Source organism: Mobula hypostoma, chromosome 28, assembly GCF_963921235.1.
Source record: "Mobula hypostoma chromosome 28, sMobHyp1.1, whole genome shotgun sequence".
In the NCBI taxonomy this organism is placed as follows: Eukaryota; Metazoa; Chordata; class Chondrichthyes; order Myliobatiformes; family Myliobatidae; genus Mobula; species Mobula hypostoma.
In genome coordinates this window covers 20,342,068-20,353,896 of record NC_086124.1, presented here as the reverse complement: position 1 = coordinate 20,353,896, position 11,829 = coordinate 20,342,068, and the positions used below count along the sequence as shown (strand labels likewise).

Sequence of the window (11,829 nt, the reverse complement as noted above, 5' to 3'; positions counted from 1 at the left end):
TATCGTGCACTTTCTCAAGGAAGTTTTTTACAAGGTTAAGTTGCGTACTATTACACTGCTGCAATCTCTTCTACATCATGTTCATTATCCAACATGAAAGGCACCAACAATTGATTCGAATTGGTTTGCTCATCGGAGTCAGAGGATTGTGTCGGTGCGGCGGTATTCTGTCGGGAGGTTTGCATTGGTGTTGCCCTGGGACCTCTGTTGTTTGTGATATCCGTAACTCAATTGGACGAAAATGTCGATTGGCACCTTGTTAGGTTTCCAGGTGACAAATAAATAGGCGGAGCTGTTGGCAGTGAAGAACTCTGTTAAGTGATACAGCGCGATTTACATCAATTACAGACATGGGCGGAGAAATGGCAGACGCAAATTAATCCAGGCAAGTGTGAGATGTTGCATTTTAGAAGGTCAAAGGTGAAAGGAAATCATACCGATAGGAGGTACACTCTATGCTTGTCTGCATTAGTTGAGACAATGGGTAAAAGAGCAAGGCCGCGTTTGGAGTAGAGTGTTATCCTGGTGGCCTTTTACAGGAAGGACTTGGAAGCTTTGCAGAGTTTGCAGAAGAGGGTTAGCAGAGATGTTACCTGGATTAGATGGTATGAGTGACGAGAAGCGATTGGACAAGCTGCAGTCGTGGAGGCCAAGGGGAGAGCCGATCCAGGCTTATAAAAGAATGTGAGGTGGAGATAGGGTAGACGGACGGTATCCCTGCCCCAGAATTAAAATGTTTCGTAGCAGAGGGCATACACTTAAAGTCAGACGGTCGTTCGTTAAGTGCCGTTTCCTATGACCTGGGCGATCACCATCTTTCCATGAGCATGATTATTCATGGAAAATCTTTCTGCGGAAGTGGTTTGTTTTTGCCATCTTCTGGGCAGCGTCTCTAAAAGACCGGCGCCACCAGCTATTATCAATGGTCTTCAGAATTTGTCAGCCTGGCGCCAGTGGTCGCCTAGCCAGGACCTGTGATATGCACCAGCTGCTTCCATGGCTTCACGTGACCCTGATCGGGGGGCTAAGCAAGGGGGCTACACCTTGCCCAAGGGTGACCTGCAGGCTAGCGGAGGGAAGGAGTGCCTTACACCTCCTTTGGTAGAGACTCATCTCCACCCCGCCACCCTGAAGTAAAACGGGCAAGCTTAAAGGCTATATGTGGCGGCAGAATTCTTCACACACGGAGCGGTCGATATCTGGGATGCGCTGTCCAGGGTGGCGCTGAAGGTAGGTGCGATAGAGGCGTTTAAGGATTTTCTTGGATAGGTACATCGTGCAATTGTGAACAAAGCATGGTGGCGCCTCGGAGACTGCGGAGATCCGGCATGACATCTAAAACATTGACAAACGACTGTAGTTGTGTAGTGCAGACTGTATTGCCTGGCTGCATTACATCCTGACACGGAAACACCAATGCCTTTGAACGGAAAATCCGACCGATGTTTCGGCCCAGCACATCTCGGGTAAAGCTCTCACAACCACTGCGCACATCGACATGAAATGTTGTCGTAGGAAAGCGGCATCCATCATCAGAGATCCGCAGCACCCAGGACAATCTCTCCTCTCGCTGCTGCCATCAGGTAGAAGGAACAGGAGCCCCAGGATTCGCACCAGCAGGTTCAGGAACAGTTTCTAACCCTTCAGTATCAGGTTCTTGAGTAACTATATACAATTGCGCCGTCACTGAGATGTTTCCCACAACTAATGCTCTCACTTTAAGGACTTTTTATCTCATTATCTCGTGTTCTCGTTACTTATTTCTATTTATTTATATTTGTATGTGCACAGTTTATTGTCCACTGCACTCTGGCTGATCTTTCATTGATCCCGCTATTGTTACTATTCTAAAGATTTGCAGGGTATGCCCGCAGGAAAATGAATCTCAGGATTATATATGGTGACATATGTGTACTTTGATAATAAATTTACTTTTGCATGCACAAAGAAAGCAAGGATATGGACATTGTGTAGCCTGAAAGGATTAGTGTAGTTGGACATTTGATCACTTGTTTAATTAGTTCGGCACAATTTGGGATTTTGGTGTTACGTCAGGTTCAGTAAACTTGGTTTGTTTTCTTTGGAGCGTTAAGGCTGGATAAGACAGTGTAGATGATCAGAAAATTACGAGAGACGGGGTTAGGTCAGACAGTCAGAGAAATTTACTCAAATCAAAGTCCAAAGCAATTTTATCATCGCAGTACAAATTTCGTAGCATATACTGCTACGAGGTTCATTTTATTTAGAGGGAAAAGCAATGGAATTTATGAAGAACTACAAATAAGCAAAACTGACGAACAGCCAATGTGCAAAGAGACACACGGTGCAAGTAATGAAAAAAAAAAGCGAGAACATGAGTTGTAAAGGATCATTGAAAATTATCATTGAAGTGAGTCCATCAGTTCAATGTTTATTTATTTATTGATATATAACACGGAGTAGGCACTTCTGGCCCTAAGAGCCGCTCCGCCCTTTAATCCCCTGATTTATTCTTATCCTAATTTAGGGGCAATTTACAATGACCAATTAGCATAAAACTGGTACATCTTTTTCGAATGTGGGAGTAGAACGCAGCACCCCGAGGAAGCCCACGTTGTCACGGGGAGAACGTAAAACCCCTTATAGGCAGCGACGGGAAATGAACCCGAGTCGCTGGTACAGTAAAGCGTTGTGTTAACTACTACTCTACCGTGTCGCCCCGACTGTTGTACTAACTGTAACACTGCCATGTTGAGGTGATTGAAGTTATTCAAGCCAGTTGAGGATCCTGATTACAGTAGGACAATATTTTTTCCTAAATCTGCTGTTGATCGACCTAAAGCTTCCGTATCTCCTGCCGGATGGCAGTAGCGAGAAGAGAGTATGGGATGGAATGTGAGGGGTATTTCACGATAGATGCTGCTTTCCTCTGGCAGTCTTCCATGTAAATGGAGTCCTTCAGGATAGGGATGCCTACCAAGAAGAAAATTAAATCTTCCCTTCGACGGAAGTTCAGTGAGACCCACTCTCACTGCTCCCCCTCTGTGATCTCGGCTGCTCTCCGACAAGGGATGCCTCTTCGTGTAAATGGACTCAATTGTGGGGCGGGCTTCGCCTGTGATGGTCCAGGCTGCACCCACCACATTTTGTAGCTTCTCCGTTCCTAGACATTGGTTTTTCCATACCAGGCAGTGATGTAACCAGTCAAGATACTGTCCACTGTGCATCTATGGAAAGTAACCAAAGTATCTGGTGACATGCCAAATCTACGCAAACTTCTAAGAAAGTAGCGCTGTTGTGCCTTCTTTGTGATTACACTAATGGATTGGTTGTAGGACAGATCCTTCAATATGATAACGACAGGGAACTTAAACCTACTGACCCGCTCCACCTCCGATCTCCTAATGAGGACGAGCTCATAGACCTCAGGCTTTCTTCCTCCTCCAGTCGACGATCAACTCTTTGGTTTTGTGAGGAGTGAGGTTTCAATTGTGGTTCCACGCTACCAGATTTTCAATTTCCCTTCCATATGCCAATCAGCATACAACGGTGATGTCGTCAGAAAACTTAAATACTGCTTTGGATCAGCTCGTAACCACACAAGCACAGGCATAAGCTGAGCAGAGCAAGGGGGTAGGCACGCAATATTTGGGCACACCTGTGCTGATAGCGACAGTGGATAAGATATTGTTGTCAATCCGTTCTAACTGGGTCTGTAGCGAGGGAGCCTGGGATCCAGTTGCAAAGGGAGGTGCAGAAGCCCAGGTCTCGGAATATTGGTTAGGAATGTTAAATACTTTTAAATACATTTAAGCTGAGGTCGGGGAGGGAGCTTAAAGGTAATGTGAAGGACAAGCATTTACACAGAGTGCTGGGCGGCTTGAATAAGCTCCCAGAGACAGAGGTGGAACCCGGTACAAAGTTTAGGAGATATTTAGACCGACGCATGAAAATCTAAGAAAAGAAGGACATAGATTATGTGGGGACAGAAGGAGTTTAATAACTTTTTCAACACAGATTTGGCCTACTCTGTGCTCTACTGATTTACGTTCTATCCTCTTCATGCACTGTGCAATACTGTCCATTTCAGAAGAAAAGTGGAGGGAACCACCTTGGAGACACTTTCACGGCGACCACCTCCGCTGCGAGCAGCCTGAAGAAGGATCTCGGCCCTAAACGTCGACTGTTTGTTCTTTTCCGTGGATGATGCCCGACCTGCCGAGTTACTCCAGCACTTTGTGTGTGATTCCCTTTCTCAGCCGTCAGGGCATGTCGCTGGGCAGAGAGTTCGCGAGGGTTATCCTTAAGCCTGTCTTTCCACGGTGACTGTGGGGTGTGGAAGATCCGTCCCCAACTCGGCGAAGGTCAGGTGGAGCGAGGCCGTCAGGGAGCGCCTGAAGAGCCGGCGGAAATCACGGCCGGTGAAGACGTAGAGAAGGGGTTAAGGGCGCTGTTGATGGAGGCCAGACTAAAGGTAAGGTACAGCCACCCATCGAGAACGGCCTCAGAGATGACACGGAGAAGGTTGCAGACAATACTGGGAAGCCAGCAGATGATGAAGGCGACGACCACGGTCACTATGAGGCGGACGGGCTTCCGGGATTTTGCTAAATCATCCATTTGCAGAATCCGGCCTATCATGATATAGCAGGTCGACATGATTAGAATGGGGAGGCCGAAGATGAAGACATCCCAAGTTACATCCAAAAAGATCCAGGTATTATCCTCGAAATATAGGGTAATCTGCTCAAGCATCAAGCTGGGCAGGCACATGAGGAAGGCCAGGACCCAGACTCCGAAACAGGACGCATATACCCAAGACAGGCTCAGATGTTGCCGGAACCAAATGGGCCGAATGACGGTCAGGCAGCGGAAGATGCTGATTAGGGTCAACAGGAAGGAGCTGGCGGACATGGTGATGATGACGACGCAGACGACGAATATGCTGAAGGATTCATCTTGGGGAAGTGAACCTGGATCGAAAAACAGGGCCAAGTGGAAGGGAAGGGTGAGGCAGTACACCAGGTCCGCCACAGCCAGATTCAGAAAACAAACCGTGTGGACTCTTCTCTCCATCTTGAAGCCTATCATCCAGATGACTGCGCAGTTGCCGGGGACGCCCAGCAGCAAGGTGATAGCGAGCGCAATCGTGGACAAGGTGGCGGGTGCTAACTCGAAGTCCTCGGGCATGAAACTGTTGGAAGAGACATTCCCCCCGACAGTGGAGTTGGCCAGGTCCTCGGAGAGCGACATACTGGGTCTGGTACGGGAGATATTGTGGAGGTGAGAGATGTGGAGAATGGAAGTAGGGGATGATGTGTGCGAGAGGGACAAGAGGTAAGCAGGAGAGAGGGTGAATGTGAAAAGCGATAGAGAGGTTGGACAGGTGAGGAAGGAAGGAAAAGGGGGAAGAAGGCGGAAGAGTTTGAGGACAAAGCAATCGGACTTCAAATGCTGTGCTTCCTCACCGCCCTACCTTCACCGCCCACAATGCGGCGCATCCTCATCGGGTTCCCAAAAGTGCAACGCTCCGTCATCGGATTTCCAACAGTGCGGCATTCCCTCACCATTCCTTCCTCCCAACCCCCGCACCCAGAATCTTCTTTGTACCCTCTCCACGCTAGATAGGCCATACAACATTCGAAAGTTTTCAGTGAGATCCCCCACCATCCTTTTAAATTCCAGCGAGTACAGACCCAGACTCATCAAACTTATGATAATACAAAGTCCTTTTACATCTGAGATGTCTGGGTTTTTCCCTGTTTAGAAAATAGTCTGCATATTTATTTCTACTACCAAAGTGCATGACAATGCATTTTCCAACATTGTATTTCATTTGCCACTTTAACCCTATTTTCCTAATCTGTTTAAGTCCTTCTGCAGCCTACCTGTTTCCTCAACACTGCCTGCCCCTCCACCGATTTTCGTATCATCTGCAAATTTGGCAACAAGATTATCCTTTCCATAATCTAAATCATTGATACTCTGCATAAAAAGAAGCGGTACTAATGCCGACCCATACCAACATCACTAGCCCCTTGCAGCCAACTAGAAAAGGATCCTTTTATTCCCACTCCCTGCTTCCTACCAATCAGCCAATGCTCTAACCATGCTAATACTTCTCCTTTAATAACAAGGGCTTTTAACTTGTAAGCATCCTCATATGTCGCACCTTGTCAAAGGCCTTCCGAAAGTCCAAATATATAACATCTACTACACGCCCTTTATCTATCCTGCTTGTAATCTCCTCAAAGAATTCCTACAAGTTCGTCAGACAAGATTTTCCCTTAAGGAAACCATGTTGACGTTACCCTGTCTTGTCCTGTGTTACAAGTACTCCATAACGTCATCCTTAACACTTAACTCCAACGTCTTCCCAACCACTGAGGTCAGGCCAACTAGTCTATAATTTCCTTTCTGCTGCCTTCCTCCTTTCTTGAAGAGTGGAGTAACATTTGCAATTTTCAGTCTTCTGGCACCATGCCAGAGTCCAATGATATTTGAAAGATCATAACTAATGCCTCCACGATCTCTACCTGTACCTCTTTCAGAGTCCTAGGGTGCAGTTCATCTGGTCTGGGTGACTTATGTAACTTTAGGTCTTTCAGCTTTTTGAGCATCTTTTCTCTTGTAATAGTAATTGCACTCATTTCTCTTCCCTCACACCCTTCAACATATGGCACACTGATAGTGTCTTCCACAGTGATGACCGGTGCAAAATACTCATTTAGTTTATCTGCCATCTCCTTGTCCCTCGTTATTATTTCTCTGGTCTTATTTTCTAGCGGTCCTATATCCACTCTGATCTCTCTTTTTTTTAACATGCTTGAAAAAGCTTTTACTATCCACATTGATATTCTTTGCTAATATGATTTAATAGTTCATCTTTCCCTCCTAATGATTCTTTTAACTGTTCTCTGTAAGTTTTTAAAACCTTTCCAATCCTCTATCTTCCCATTAATTTTTGCTTTATTGTTTACCCCCTCTTTTGCTTTTTCATCAGCTTTGACTTCCATTGTCAGCCACAGTTGTACCATTTTGCCATTTCAATATTTTTTTTGTGTGTTTGGGATGCATCTATCTTGCACCTTCCTCATTTTCTACCCCCCCAAAACTCACGCCACCCCTGTCAAGCAGCTCCTTCCAATTTACTTTGGCTTCTCTGTCATACCACTGTAATTTCCCTTACGCCACTGAAATATTGCTACGTCAGACTTTAGTTTCTCCCTATCAAATTTCAAGTTGAACTCAGTTTTATTGTGATCACTGCCTCCTAAGGGTTCTTTTACCCTAAGCTCCCTAATCATCTCCGGTACATTACATAACACCTAATCCAGTAGAGTTGAAACCCCAGAAGGCATGACGCCAAACTGCTCTAAAAGGCAGCTCTTAGGCATTCAAAAAACTCACTCTCTTGAAATTCATTACCAGCTTGATTTTCCCAATTGTTCTCCATGTTGCAATATCCCATGTCTATAGTAACATTGCGCTTTTGACGCACCTTTTCCATTTCCCGTTGTAATCCTTGGTCCATATCCTAGCTACTTTCGGGTGGCCTATATATGACTGCCATCAGGGTTCTTTTACACTTGCAGTTTCTTAAGTCAACCCACAAGGATTCAACATCTTCCGATCCTATATCACATCTTTCTATTGACTTGCTGCCATTTTTACCAGTGAGCCACACCCACCTCTGATTACCTTCCTAACCATCCGGTAAAATGTGTAACCTTGTACAGTCAGCTCACAACTACAAACGTCCTTCAGCCACGATTCAGTGATAGTCACAGCAGCATACTCGAGAATCTGTAATAGTGCAACAAGATCATCGACCTTATTTCTTATACTCCGTGCATTGAGATATAACACTTTGAGTATTGTATTTGCTACCCCTTTTGATTCTGCTGTTGTCCCATATTTTCTCTATTCTGGGTAAAGAAAACAACTGTACGGTTTCCCCACCGTCTTATCTGCTCATGTTTTGATTTGTAAGTTCGTTGAGGCCCTTGTGTCCTTCTCCATATGCACCAATCTTATTTGCCTAATCTGTCACGGATCCTTCTGTATCTTGTCCGTTCAGCTGAATCTAGCTACCTATCTATCTATCTGATCCATATCATCTTTCTATCTTGCCTATCTACCGATCTATCTGTCTGTCTGACTGTCTGTCTAACCTATCTATCTATTAAATCTGTCTTTTCGATCTAATCGATCTATCTACAGCGTTCAATAGACCTTTCAGGCCCTTTGAGCCACACCGCCCATATATCCGCTCGATTTCATCCTAGCCTAATCATAGGACCATTTACAACGCCGAATTAATCAACCATTTGATATGTATTTGGATTTTGGGAGGAAACCGGAGCACTCTGAGGAAACCCACGCAGTCATACTCCTTACAGGAGGCGACCAGAATTGAACCTCGGTTGCTGGTACTGTAAAGCGTTGTCCTAACTATGCTAACTACAGCTCTACCGTCCCGCCCCAACTCTTAGAGTTTTGATAACGTCTCTTACGTATATACGTTGCCCGAGCAACACTCACAACACGCTGGCGGAACTCAGCAGGTCGGGCAGCATCTGTGGACACGATCAGTCAACATTTCGGGCCGGAACCCTTCGTCAGGACCTGCTTAGATCCTCCAGCGTGTTGTGAGTGTTGCTTTGACCCCAGCATCTGCAGAGTATTTTGTGTTATACGTTGCCCGACGTAGGAGAGCGAGAACGCCCTACACCCTCACCAATCTATCGAACTGTGTTTCTACTTTCAAGGAATCATGGACTTTAAACCCTTGATCCCTATGCTCATTAGCAGCCTTCACCTCCGCTCCTGATTTGACTCCCAAATTACATCACCTCACAGTTTTCCCGATTAAACTCTATTTGTCAATTGTGGTGGTCAGGGAAATGTTTGTAGAAGAGAGGGGCGTAGAGGTTCATGGCTTCCTGAAAGTGGCGACAGAGATAGACAAGGTGGTGATGAGGATCATCATCAGGCAGGACACTAAGTTCAGAGTTAGTGAGTCATCGTGGGGTTGTACGAGACGTTGGTGAGGTATGTTGTGTTCAGTTTTAGTCATCCTGCTATATGAAGGATATTATTAAACTGGACAAAAATGTTTACAAGGACGCTGCCAGGCACAGAAAGAGGATGGTCATGCTTGGACTTTATTCCCAGGAGTGTAGGAGACTGAGAGCTGATCTTATAGACGTGTATATAATTACGGGCGGCCCACATTCGTAGATTATATGCAAAGTCTTTTTCACAGGGTTGGGGAATCAAGAACCAGCGTGCACAGGTTTAAGACGAGGAGGGAGAGTTGAGAGGACACTGAAGAGGCAAATTTTCCTGACACAAACTATGGCATTTATGTGGAATGATCTTCCAGAGCTGTCACATGGCTGGAATTCTTTGTGCAAGTTATCAAAATGAGCTTGAGTACGCGGTCACCTGAAAGGGATGTCTCAGGTCGGCAGCGCGGTAAAGGCGGCATTTGGCTCGCCGGCCTTTATCCGTCAGGGCACTGAATACGGACGTTGGAGTCGTAAAGGAAATTGTTGAGGCCGCATTTTACATATTGTGTCTGGTATTAGAGGCAGATACGTCAACGTCACTTATCAAGACAGGTGGACCGTGGACAGATATATATGTAGGAAGGTTCCGAGCAGGTGACTCATATTTGCGATCCACGAACCTTTCCATTAATGGTAGGAGTCGACAGCATCAATAAGGTTGGGAACCCCTGGTTAGAGGAATATGGTTTATGAGAATGGCTTCGATGAGAAACTCTGTCGGCATGGAACAGTTTTGGCGGAAGTCCCTGTGTCAATGACGTATTACCCTCTGACTCTAGACTTGAACAACTAGGCCCTTCTGTTTATCTACATTCCTTCGCACTCTACCACTCGATGTGGATGACCCATGCGGGTTTGACTTCCTAAGATGCATCACCACATGATTAACTGGATGGCAAACCACCTGCCAACTGATCCATCGCTTACTGTTGCCCTAGATACACTTCCTTTCTGTCCTCAACGTCACCAGCTTTCCTGTCATCCACAGACTCTCTGATCGTACCGCCATATTCCATCTGTCGTTAATCTGAACCCCCAAGCAGCAGAGGTTTCACCACAGACAAACCGACCCACCACAGGTCACCGACTTCCAAATACGAAATCACCCTTCCTGCAGCACCTCCTGTCTCTTTCCACTAAACCAAGTTCGGATCCAGTTTACTAATTCACTTTTTATCCCATGTGATTTAACCTTCTGGGCTAGCCTACCATAAGGGTCATGTCACTACAATTTTATTGGTGCCTCATTAAAGCCCACGCCGGACAATATCAACTATCCTGACTTATTCCGTCTTCTGAAATACCCCCTCAAAATACCTCCTGAAATTAGTGTGGCAGATGTCCTGCATACAAAGCCACCCTGACACTTACAGATCAAATACTGCCTTTCCAATGAACATTAATTCCGAACTCTGCTCTCCCTCGAGATCCAGCTCACCTTCCCCGGAATCTCCAGCTCAGACCGACCTCCTGGCCAGATCGGAACAATTGGACTCAGCTCCCAAATTTTCCACGAGGTCCCAGTCTTGAAGAAGAATGTGCAGCTCCAGACACATCCAGGAGGTACGATGATGCTGGTCTAGGAGATGTCCAGATTAAGGTTTGGGTGATGGATCAATCCACCTTGGGAGTACACCCCAGAGATTCAAAGCCGCAAGCAGCTCAGTTTCTGGAAGTTAGATCGATGACACCAGGAGACAACGCTGAACTCGCTCTGTAGAGAACAACAAATATTTACTTTATATCGGAGAAGTAACAGAGACAATGAAGCTTTGTGTCTTACCCGTGACCTAGGAGTGTGATAGGACCTTGTGGAGGATCATCACTCTATTTCTTACCCTGAGATGGGGTGATGGGAATTGTAGAAAGAGCTTCTCTCTGTGTCTAACAGGACAATATAGGTCCAAGAAAGGTTAAATTGCTTGGCATTCAGGATGAACTAGCCAATTAGAATGGAGTTTGTGTTCGTGGAGGATACAGAGAGTGATACTAGATTGTTGTTTACTTGATTGGAGACCCAGTAACAACTGGTGTGATACAAGGATCGGGGCTGGGTCAATCGCTGTTTATCATCTACACTGGACAATCTTTTAGGTACATCTGCATACCTGCTGGTTATTGCATATATCTAACCAGACAATGCCGTGGCAGCAACACAATGCATATGAACATGGAGACATGGTCAATAGGTTCAGTTGTGATCAAACACCAGTATTCGGATGAAATGTGGTCTGAGTGACTTTGACCGTGGGATGATCGTTGGTGCTAGACGGGGCGGTTTGAGAATTCCAGAAACCAGCGACATCCTGGATTTGTCGGGCATAACCGTCTCTAGACTTTACAGAGAATTCATGCGAAGAACAATAAAGACCCAGTGAGCGGCAGTTCTGTTGGCGAAAGGCTTTGTTAATGAGAGAGGTCAAAGGAGAATAGCGATAGTGGGTCTGCTGACGGGGAGGCGACAGAACTTCAAGTAACCCCGCCTTACAACAGTGGTAGGCTGAAGAACATGTCCGAACGTACAACACGCCGATCCTTGAACTTGATTGGCTACAGCACCAAAAGACCAGGAACAAACATGCAGTGGCCACTTTATTAGGTACAGTAGGTACTATATAAAATGCTCACACAATTACGCCCTAATCCTACGCCTAGTCCGAAACCGATTTCTGGCTCTCACATCACCAACAATCCTGGCCCTCATTCCTCACCAACCCTCCCTCACATCCACTCGCAGCGCGGAGCTCCCTCCTATAGCGTAATGCTCCTCACCGTC

The 11,829-nt window shown here is 46.0% G+C and overlaps 1 pseudogene; it reads right to left on the bottom strand.

Moving 5' to 3' along the window:
* Window positions 1–4,282: 4,282 nt before the first annotated feature.
* Window positions 4,283–5,232, bottom strand: LOC134338716 (C3a anaphylatoxin chemotactic receptor-like; annotated as a pseudogene).
* Between the last annotated feature and the right edge of the window lie 6,597 nt (window positions 5,233–11,829).